Source organism: Homalodisca vitripennis, chromosome X (assembly GCF_021130785.1).
Source record: "Homalodisca vitripennis isolate AUS2020 chromosome X, UT_GWSS_2.1, whole genome shotgun sequence".
NCBI classification, from domain to species: Eukaryota; Metazoa; Arthropoda; class Insecta; order Hemiptera; family Cicadellidae; genus Homalodisca; species Homalodisca vitripennis.
In genome coordinates, this window is record NC_060215.1 from 102,482,805 (window position 1) to 102,495,326 (window position 12,522).

The following is a 12,522-nucleotide window of genomic DNA, read 5'->3' on the forward strand; positions in this document are numbered from 1 at the left end:
CAGGCATTTATTTGAAGGCAGAAAGCGGGCGAACTGTTAGAGCTAGCTCGGATCTGACGGAAACTTGTTAGTCGTAATGAAGTGATCTACAAAAAGGTCCAGTAACGTTTTGCACTATTCTCATTGGTTTGGCCGCAAAACTCGTTTTAAAGTATTGCTTTTTTAATTATACTTGATAATTATGTTTCTGTGCCCTATATCAGCCGAATCTTCAAAGTTTGGATAACAAAATCGGATATTATTACAAAATAATGCGATCTACAAAAAGGGTCCTAAAATGTTTTGCTCTATCTCCATCGGTTTGGCTAATAAATGTCAATATTTTTTAATTTTGACGTGAAAACTTTGTTACTGGAGTCGATAGCGGTTGACCCGTTGGTCCTAGCTTAAATCTCAAAACATTTATAAATAGGTATTGGTAGAATCTACAAAAAAGGTTCAGTAGCCGGACGGACTGACATCTAGACAAGACACCTGCGAGCTCTGACCCTTCTTATCGTATTGATTACGTCAAACTGAAAACAACTCTAGATAGTGTAGATAGGAAAGATGTTTGCAGTGACAAAAACCTGTCCTATGCATTTTATACTTTTCACAGTAAGCTTCTGTCAGTCATTTCTGAATGTAAAGTTGAAAAACGTAATGCTAGAGAAAGTTTAGTCAAAATTAAACCGTGGATGAATAATTATATATGTGCGAAAATAAAAAAGGAAAAGACAAGCTTTTTGAGAAAGTTAAAAATCATCCGAACAATGATAAATTAATTACTTATCTATCTGAAGTGTGGCGCAATCAACTAGAACTGAACCAATGCTTATTACAAATGGATGATAATGGTGAAATGGAGGCCTATTATTCTACTTACCATACTTACCATAAGGCGGCATAGTCAGTGGTGTTTTTCAACAATAAATTCAGAGAATACCTAGAGAAGTGGGTCACTTCAACCTTATCACTAACAATAGTTCACTAAGCTGAGTTTTGTCGCACCACAAAAAACTTGGAAAACTGGGGAGGTGGGTTGAAAAAGTATTGTGTTTGCCATTTAATGTACAGCATATAAGAGGTGAGCAAAATGTGACAGCTAATTATCTCTCAAGGATGTTCACAAATATGAAGTTGATGGTGAGATGTTACATAAATTTAGTGAAAAATATGATGAAAACTTAGTGAAATTGTGAATAATGTACAGAACTCATTTGATCGTAAGTTTGAACCGTTTTTGCGTGTGGATATCGCTGATAAACAATAGAATTTGTTGTTTAAATTAATCCAGTAAATAAAAAGGAGAAAGAAACTTTTATAAAAATAAAAACATTTTATTCTATTTATGTGCCAAGTCACGGAAAAGTGAGTTAGTTCCATTAAGGACTTTATTTGTGACAGTTTCAAATTTTATCAAGAGAAAAGTTTTGGATGTCATTTAGGCATAAATAAAACAACGAGGAATGTAATGCAGTACTTTTATAATCTTGCATTAACAAGTTTACTATAAACAAAGTTAAAATGAATTGTGATGGTGGAGTGACAAGGCGAGTAATTGGAGAGATAAAGGAAATCTAAACTACCATTTCAGCGAACGAGCGATGCAGAAAATATACATTGATATTTTTAGACAGCTATCCAAGAGTTCATCTCTCAACGAGTACATCCTGGTGGCTGTGGATAACTACTAGAAATTCGATTGGTTAATACCTCTTCGTAAAATAATTTCATAAAATAATTTACAATCATTAGTGGATATTTAATATCTTTAGACTGTATGAAATAATATTTTCGGATAACGCGGCTTTTTTCACTAGTGAAGAGTTTAGGAATAAACTATTTCAGTTGGGAATAAAAACTCAAACAACTATACTTTACGACCCCCAATGTAATAAGAGTAAAAGGTACATTTGAAACCTGAGTAACATTGTCACTTGTTTATGTAATGAAGATAAAAATGAATGGAACGGACAATTATGTAAAATACATACTATTAATTCATGTGTAAATAGTGCAACTGGGTACTCAAGTTTTGGACATTTATTAAATTTAAACCATGTTATGAGTTAGTATTGAAATGGGGAAAATAAAATTTACGACAATTAAAACTCTGTGAGAATGAGTCTAATAATTGGCTGATGTATACATTTTAGGAAGCAACATAATCGGAATTCAAAATAAAACTGACACAATCGGAATCAAAGTAGGAGACACTTTATAATGTAGAATCCCAGGACACATACTAAATTTGCAGAATAAATGTGATAACTATTTTAAATTGTGGTGGTGATATCCGATTGTAGTTATATAGTGATTTAAACAAAATAAAACATTGCTATGTCTAGGACTTGAAAGGAGTTTAATATAAATGAATGTCTACAGTTTATTCATATGAAGATGGACAATGACGTTCTAATTCAGGAAATATTTTCCAGTATGGAATAAAAATGTTTAAATTAAATAGATTATAAATATATCCATGAATATCAAGTTATAAAACTCATCCCGAGTATTTGGTATTATTGTGTTTTTATTACACGATAGAATTTGAAATAAATATCATGAGATGGATGTCATGAATGAAGAATAATATGGGGTTCAGGACAATACTTTTATATTTGAATAATAAAGTTGTGTTCTAATGAGATCAATATTTCTTTAGAGATAAAACTCCAAATGTGTTGTAGATTACAGTATATATTTTTTACAGTGATTGTTATGGTGCGAATAGTAATTGAATGAAAGTTATTCTTCATAAATAATATGAGGTAAATAAACCGCTGTTTTCCCATGTGTTCCATGTATTTATGTTTGTTAAATAAAATCGGAAAATCTATATAATATTTTCATCGAATTTGGAAAAGGAGTGCAAAAACTGCAAGTACAAGAATATATTTTTCAAATAGTAACCAGAAAACATTTGTCAAACGCTTCTCCTGTTTACTAACAAGTCAGAATTTATATTTTAAATCTTTTTTGCTTTTGTATTTTTGCTTATTTAAATATATATATATATATATATATATATATATATATATATATATATTAGCAGTTGCCCGCGGCTTCACATGCAATTTACCGTTGAAAAACAGTACACTATATTTACGTATTCTTTTTCTATCAAGTTCGTTAGCCTCTTGGGCGCATTATGAAGGTATGTACCATATTTCCTGCCTCTATCTTTCGTGGTTTTTGCTAGGTGTTGATAATTTATCTAGTACAATTAATTTATATGGATGAATCTCGATAAACTAATTAGGTTATAAAGAATCGAATTAGGTCTGTTAAAAATATTTTTCTGTCCAAGATATTTCCAGTATTATTGAGGAGTGTTTCTTCAAGAAAATGTATCAACGAAAACCAATTTCGATCATAAAGCGTCTTCTTTCGGATCTTTTAATTTACCTTAGATCCAACCAAATTCGATTACCTTATTTGCAAACATTCACGGATTTGTACAATGAGGTTGTTTTCATAATAGCGTTTAATAGTATTTTCATTGCATTAGATAGTTTATTGATCATTGGTGAAATCTAAATTTAAAATTAGGCAATGACGTCTTCTATGAAACCTGCATTACACTACTGATCAAGCACTTCACAATTTTCAAAATTTGAAATGTAAACAAATGTATCTGCCTCTTTGATGAACTTCAGCTGAAAGTATTAACAGTTGTTATTATGAAAGTAATTATAAGTTGTTAAGTATCAGTTTGCTTTGTATTACGTGTCGTAGCGCAGTCCGTCGGATCCAATATAAAACACTCCAACACCAAAAACAATTTATAATAAAAAATTAATTAACTAAACTATTTAAATCTGACCAAATCATGAATCTAAACCATTCTCGAATCCCCTTCAACATACACAAAAAATTTCATCTAAATCGGCACAGTCGTTTAGGAGGAGTTCAGTCACATACACACGAACACAAGAATATATATATATATATATATATATATATATATATATATATATATATATACAATTTGATAGATGGATTGAAAGATAAAGCGGCAAAACTTTATTTTCTAAGAAAATAAATATGAAGAGCAGCTCTAAAATCATCTATAGATCTGATTGAATCCTTAGGTACGTACCGTAGTGAAAGGAGAACACTATTCTTTATTTCGCATCCCCCCTATTGCACTGTGCTATGAGATGAATAGTGATATTGATACACTTCATATTTCTTTAAATAAACGTGTTCAAGAATCACAAAGAAAATAATTAAGCGGTACGAATTAACAACTAGATAAAATGCAAAACTTCTATCCATAAGCCTTAATTTTATGTTCAATAACGATCGAGTGGAGGAAGTAATCACAGTCACTGTAAGAGATTAGAATGATAAAATAGAAGACTAGGACCACGTACCGGTTTATGTATTCGTAAAAGTAATGACAGAGGCGTTTGCCTCCTGTCTGGATAGGTTTGTACTTTTTATTTTCAAGTAATTGAACAGATCTAATGAGTTAAGAAACAGGACCGCGGACATACACGCCGTGCATTATTGTCTAATCTATCATCTCTCTCCTTAGTTATGCCGTCGTGTTCTAATATATATATATAAAAGAATTATATATATATATAAAAGAATTATATATATATATATAAAAGAATTATATATATATATAAGAATTATATATATATATATATATATATATATATATATATATATGAATTATATATATATATAAAATATTGAAGGTTCTATTGAAATTAAATAAAATATTAAAAGCTCTCAGCGCTAAAGGAAGATTAAACACGAAAACTTACTTTTGTAAGTTAAGAATGACAGAAATATTATGAAATTAATTCGAGTTGGCAAACGAATCAAAAATTAATTTTCCTTTTTGAGAGTAGAGTGCAGACATCAAAGCATTTTTAGGGGATTAAAACGTATATCACTCTATTTAAATAAAAAGTGCTTCGACATTTTTAATGCAAGCATTTCAAACCGAATTAACTTTTATTACAGTAAAACTTAAGAAGTTTGGAGTGAGTGAGGAGGTAAAGGAGATATGAACTTGGAGTAGGTGTGATATTGTCAACCATAATTAATCAGATCCATTATTCTATGCAATAAAATAGTCGTCATCCGAAACGACTTGGATGAAGGCTTTCTTATCATTTACTGCCTTATATAAACTACCATGACTCAAGAGGCGCAAAAAATGTAGGATGAAGATTTTCTGATTCCGATTTCTATTTTCTGAGTGACGTAACCTTGCATTCTTAAAACTTCGTTGTGACGATATTTAAAAAGAAATTTGACACATACGTAAAATTCCGCACAAAACAAGAAGCGAAATTTCCAAAACTATATCTATACAGAGACAGTCTGCAATTTCTCTAAAATTAATTTTTCACATTTAATTTGTTGAGTGCAAGTGCAGGTGCCTTTGTTCCGCACACTTTATTTCAATTTAAATATTATAGAGATTTTTTTGTAAGAAGAAAGGACTACGAAAACTAGTTTAGTTGGCATACTAAAACAAGACCTTTTATACTTGATACCACCAATACAAAACACTAAATATTTCATATTTAACTTGTAAATTACAATTGAAGTCACTAACAATAAAACGTCAGCGTACAACGCAGTAGCTGTTGCAAATACATCCAACTTAAAAACTTTGTATAACGTACTATCAAAAGACGTTGTTTATTTATGTAAATATAAGTATTTTCCTGGACAGTTTACGACTGAAATTTTGAACCTCTATTTGGCTTTGTCAATAAGGTGGTATGCTTGAATGTAGCGTGTGCAGATGTAATGTACATAAAACTTGAAAATAAAGTGAAGCGGAAATGTATGCCTTAACTTTTATCACAGTAGTAAAACTGAACGGGTCGTGAAAATGACTGAAAACCTGAGAATATTGCTTAGCCTGTGAAAAATTTCGTTTACGTCAACTTAATGAATTGTGATTGAGATGCTGTAATAAAGTTGTAATATTATTATAGTAAATTAAAAATAAAACAGTTTCTGTTACCCTAAAAAGCGTACAATTAATAAATGCGTATTTTAATTTGAAATAAAAACATTATAACATACGTACCAACTGTCAAGCAGTTGGACTAACATGTACTTCGTATACTAATGAAATTTAAAAAATAAACTGTTCACCAATATAAATATTGTAACAACAATTTTGGATCAACTTGTGGCCAATTAAACTTTCTTAAAGTTACCTGCAAACAATTAAAATTTAATTTCTTTCAACACATAATAATATAAAACCTTGATTAGCAAAGCGATACAGTATCAAAATCTAAGGCAATAAATAAAATTAGTACAGGGTGTACAAATATGAACAACTCTCACAGATTTGTAGTAACCATTATATATGTATTTATAGCATGAGTAACAAAAAGGAGTTATATTAGAAGAGTATGCAAAAACTCTGTGGAATAAAAAGAACGACTTGTGTATTATATATCTTTAAAATACAAATATAAATACATGACACGATATCTATGAATTATAAATACAAATGTATATAGATTCCGTACAAAATGTTTAAGGTACTATATTTAAAGTTTAATGAACTATCATTTATAAATTATTTCCATTTTTAGTATCATTAAAGTTTTAAATACACATAATGATAAACTATGCAGATTTAATTTTACAAATTTGAAAGGAAACGAACATTTTTACTGCATAAAATCTAAGAAATCAATGTGGAATTTTTCAAAAATAGTTATCATAATTAAAAAGCTACGGATTTAACTCTTGATACGAGGCGTTTTATCTTGATACTCAATTCAATCAAACACAGCAAAATGGTTTAACTACAATGAATATTTGCTGCATAAATGTGTATATGTTCCCTTTGAAGTTAATATTTAAATAATATTTACTCAATTGTGTATTTAAAAACTATACGAAATAAAATATTAAAATAATATTCTTTCTAGTTTCGGAGTGAACTTTAACTTAAAACCAGTAAAACTAGTGGGACCCCCTTATCAAAGGAATACTCTGGTTTTATCAGATAATTGGTAGCGATGATGTTTTGAGGTCACCAATCTCTTATGATCAATAGCTTTCGCTTTAATTGCGCTCGATCTGTAGGGTTATATTCCGAGGTAAAACCCTGTTAAATGGCATATATATTTTCATTGTTAATTATTCAAGTTTTGACTTTGATCACTTATGCAGCTAGGTATAACCTTGAAGAAATTTACAATATGGTATGTGTACTTTTGTTTATTATGAACATTTTAAATCGAACTAGTCAACAAAGGTCAATATTGCACAAAACATTCAATATTTCATGAGAACACTTTTCATATTTTGTTATTGAAAGCAATAACCTTTTTAAAATTTATTGTAGAAAATGCAATATAAAAGTTGAAATGACGGTACATATTCAAATTAAATAGAATCTTAAGTAGGGTTATTCAGTTAAGTACTTAATACGAAATTTCTTTATTATTCCTCATGTAATTTCCAAAACATTAGGAAACAGAATAAAATCTTGTGATTTCTTTATATATCCAAAATTACAATTTTTGCCGCCAAAATCTGATAGATGGATATGATGGTTTAGTTTCCCATCCACTGTTTCTGAGTTAACTCCGGAGAAAATAGTTGAACAAAAGAAAGGAACTATACGGAGTATTTGGCAATTATGTAAAAAAATTTATGAAATTAATGTGTAACTTTGAAATGAAAAAAAGGATGGTAAACTGTGGGAATAAGAAATTAGGTAGAAACTCGTTACATTTTATACAAAATGTTTACTCCTTGAAATCATATATCCACTTCGATTAATAAAGATAACGATTTGTGTGCCTGAGAACATTCTTTACACACAAGAACAAAGAAATAAAAACAAAGAACTCTTGGCAGCTCCTCAAGAAGAGGCATATTAGAAATATATAGTCATATATTGCTTGTTTTACTGTATGACTATCCGTGTGGAGTTTTTTAATGTTATTTATTACTCATTGTTGGTTTAAGGTATCCAACTGAAACATTTTACGTTCAATGGTGTGGCCATATCGTGGCACAATTCTCTAAATAATACCGTTGACAATGACGTCCATTAATAATGCCAAAACCTAACGCCATGGTTACTAAACTTGTAAAATGCTAAGATGTGTACAGGTTAGACAACAGCAGCTTATCGAGTTTTAACTAAAATTAACATTGAATTAAACTATTTAAACCAGAGTAACTCTGACATTAAACAACTTTAAAACCCGAATAAACGGATTTCAGTGGGAAAGCCTATAACCAAACTGGGAAACTGTGGAATATGCGTGATAAGAAAGACAGAGAAAAATAATAATAATAACAACAATAATAGTGTGTTCTTATCATATATTAAATGGCATTAAATTAAAAGGTATTTCGTTAAATTGGTTCTTTTAAGTCAATCACAGAATGACAGCGTGTGGGTGAGGTTTAATTTTCGTAGATGGCAAGTACAACCTCCGTCACTGTCACATGATGTACTGATGAGCAAGAGATCAACATTGATACCTCCAAAATTGCCGGGACTGTTAAGTTCGATGAATTAGTAATACATAACCAATTAGATATATTTAAATTATTACATGATAAGACAGAAAGGGTAGAAAAATGCTTATGTAACATTTAGTTACAATATTTAATAATAATATTTATTGCCGGAAACAATTTACAATACTTGTATTGTAAGCGTCCTTTATAATATAAGTCAAAGACTAAGTACTAATAAAATCCAATTTCATGTGAATATATCTTACCTGTAAGCATCAATTTAAGATTACATTTTGGTACGCGTCACTTGTCATCGTTACCTCACATTTCTTTGGATAACAAAATAGGAGTCAGAAAAAAATTATTTTTTCATTGTTACTAAATAATATCCCAGCAGCTCATCACAATTTTGCTAACGCAGACAAAACCCCTGACACTAGGAAATTTTTGGGTCAATATTTAACTTCTTTGTGATCATTGACATATTTGATCTTTTTAGGAAGCCTATTTACTAGCCCTACACCAACTTGAGACGGCAAGTATTCAAAATCAGTAGATCTGTGCTGTGCGATTTCGAACGCTGTTCCGGCCTCTAGTTTGTGGGCTTTGCTACCCTAAACTGAGACACACTTGAATCAGCTGTATAGCATGATACCGCAAATATGAGGCTAGTAAAAGTCAGCATTCCAAGCTCGACCAGGGCATTGTTGTAAAACACATACCACACAGTAATTGTCCTTACATAACGTATTGGTATTATGCTTGGTGAATGTTCAAAATATTGCAACAATAACTCATTCATAAAAATGTGAATACATTTTGACTTACCGAGTGGTTTCTCATGATCGGTAGAACGCCCGTTAGTTGAGTTAGCACGTAGCCGGGCAGGCTGTCGTCTTCGAGTGAGTTGCGGGAAGTTGGCTCAGGCCCATAGCAAAAACCCTACAACGGCATGAATGAATAGTATGAAAAAAGTTCATATACTCATAGGCACTGGAAAAAAATTTTATGTTGTTTATTTCCTCTACACCACATACCAACATTTCTGTAAAAAACTTTTAGTGTGTAAGTAGGATAATATTTCAATTTTATGATTCAACAACAACCTACTCTTAAGATTCAGTAATCCGTTTTCTTTCTTAGATTAAAACATTACTAAATTCTATTAATTAACTGAGCACTGAAATACTTAAATTAATTAGCTCTGTAATTATTTATGTTACTTCATCAATATTTTTATGACATCCTTTTAAAATAAACTAACTATTTTTCTTGGAAAATTGTTATCAAAAGGCCAAAAGAAAATAATGATACCTTCGCGCGCGTAATAAGCCTCAATGAGATTGTTTGCGAAATCTCAAATCTATAGTTTATTTTGTTGTTGTAGAAAATTAATTGTTGCGTATATTTAAATGAAGTTTCAGATAGAATATTCAAAGTCTACAGATGAAATCTTTCTCAAGATGTCTTAACGCATTATAAATTCAAATTTTCTCCTTATCTTAGTTTCATAGCATTGTTCAGATAGTAAGAGTTCCGGAAAGCTATGGAGGGTACTAATAAAATAGTGCACTGAAGCTTTATGCTAAATTTTAAGTCTATAGGTTAGTATTCTAGATAATAGTGCGGGCAGTTAGACGGATAGACAGGTGGACAGAAATGGAATATTTCCAGCCCCACGAATGATAAGCTCAGCCAATGAATCTTGATAATATTTAAGTACATAATATTTATGACAATACACATTACAACATGGAATTTATTAAATACGGTATACGGACTCGTGTCATGACAATATATTTAATTTATTAGAGTAATCTTATAATACTGGATTACAAAAATGTTCAATAAAATTACTTACTACTTCGTGGTGCGAACGTTTTCAACTAGACTGTTGGCAAGCTACATCACTTTATAAAAAATTACTTATTTATTTAGTGATACAAAATACATACATAAGTTTTCTATAAATAATACAGTGAGATGATAGTTTACATAAGAGTTGTTACACATTATCAAGTAAAATGGGATGGATTGAGCAATAAATCGTACCATTCTTTCAAACTATATTTTTTTTAATTAAAATAATGCGTGATCTCTAATATCAAAAGTAATATTAAAACAGCGTATTGTAAATTTAAGATTAATCGAAAAATTTTATGTAACAAGTTACCCGGGAAATCATGTAATAAAAATGTAAAAAATGTGGGAGCAGGAAAATATTTGTTAATATTCAAACTTATAAGTTTTAATGAAATTTAATTCTTTAAAAACAGTTTATATTCTGTTAAAATTGTGTCTTTAACCAACCACGTATTTACTATGTCAATTTGTTGCAACGCCACATGGCGAACTAACACAAATTTATTTAAGTAGTTAAAAGTAACACACTCAATATGAGACATTTTATGGATCCCAAAATGTGCAGTATTTACTATACACTAATAAATAAATAAGTAATTATTTTACGAAAATTATATTTTGATAATAATTACTATCGTTATTTTACCAATTGATGTAGGAAAATATGAGGTGTGTTTTACATATTTTAGTTATTATAACCTTTATTCAGCCAATTGGGAATTAATAGTTTAACTATAAAATGATCATAAGCCTTACCTTTTCACATGTAATCTACAGCAAAGAAGAGCCGAACCTCTTGCTACAGCATGTACAACAGTTCTGTTCAGACAAGCCCAACATCCTGTGAATGATAATCAATTATCAGTCCACGTTGGGAAGACCTCTGACCTCTGCAAGTCACGTAGGCCACTAGTTGCTTCGATTGTTATATTAGCAAAACCATTACTAGCGAAGTAGGCAACTAACGAACTCTCAATCTCGTAAGTAGTGGACGACCTTTGAGGCCATGCAACCACACAGAGAAATGCAATTAAGATTAGCTTATCATTGTACAAATATCATCAAGACACGAACTTTCACGTTACTTTCACTGGCAGTTTTTCAATGTTAGTTTCTTTAATTAAGTCCTCCAACCAGAAAGAAATGCGTTTCTAATTAAAATAATGTATTCGTCTATGACACAGTTTTCAATAATAAGTAAAAATGAGTTCAAAAAGTAATTCAAATTTTAATAGACCCATCTCTTACGAGTGCTTTATTAAACATCTCCAATAAATTTAACTTAAATGATTGACATGTTCTCTATTGTATTTACAGCAAATGTGCCTACTAAGTTTTCTTACTTAAGTATGGAACTTTGTCGATCTGTATGGTACATTTTTAATATCAGAAGGATAAAATAATTATATCTTAACAAAATTATTAAATGAAATAAAATATATATTATTTGATGGCAAAACATGTATAAGATGTATACATAATACAGGACTTTTAGTACGTATAAATTTTTTTTATTTGAATATGATATATTATTGTTGGTGTCGATGAAAAATTATGTTTAACAGAAAAATCGATTTAGTGACCAATAACTAGGAAAGTAATAAGGCCCCTGAAATGAATGGTAAAACGTAGTTGAAACTATGCCACAATATTTGCTAGTGAAAGGATAGTTTTACAATTGAGTAGTGCATATATTGAAACCGATTTAAAAAGAATGAACAATGTAACGAACCCTTAAATGTTGTGGTGGTAAAGTTGATTATTTTCTAGGTTAATTTCAATAGATCAATTCATTAACTAATGAAATCATACACTAACTATTAAGGACCCGGCGTTGCCTAATTGAAACTCCCGTCTATATTTTTGTCTGTTCCTTTTTCTGTGCTACAATTCTCTATAGTAAGGTCCTAAGGACAAGATATTTAGGTTCTTCTTGGTTCAAGGAACCAAGATTTCCTATCAATTTCAGGGTTAAAAGTTAAAATATGTGTTTATCCGAGGCGATAACTTTTGATAGAAATTTTCAAGAAACATTAAACTTTTAATATAGGTTACCCTTGCTGTAAGGAAGAATTCTTTTTATTTTGCTACCAAAAAGGTCTTTATTTCGCCCTTATGTGAGATAACTCTATTTATAAAGGAAACAGGATTTTTCTAGCCATTGTTCAGTTACACAAAAATAAGTAACACTACGTT

General features: G+C 30.2%; 1 long non-coding RNA gene across 1 annotated transcript; it reads right to left on the minus strand.

Annotated features, from left to right (window-relative positions):
- Positions 1-4,895: 4,895 nt before the first annotated feature.
- LOC124369761 lies at positions 4,896-11,256 on the minus strand. Its single transcript, XR_006923080.1, has 2 exons — positions 11,083-11,256; positions 4,896-9,405 (listed from the first exon to the last, which is right to left on the minus strand). It is a non-coding gene; the product is annotated as an uncharacterized LOC124369761 (long non-coding RNA).
- Between the last annotated feature and the right edge of the window lie 1,266 nt (positions 11,257-12,522).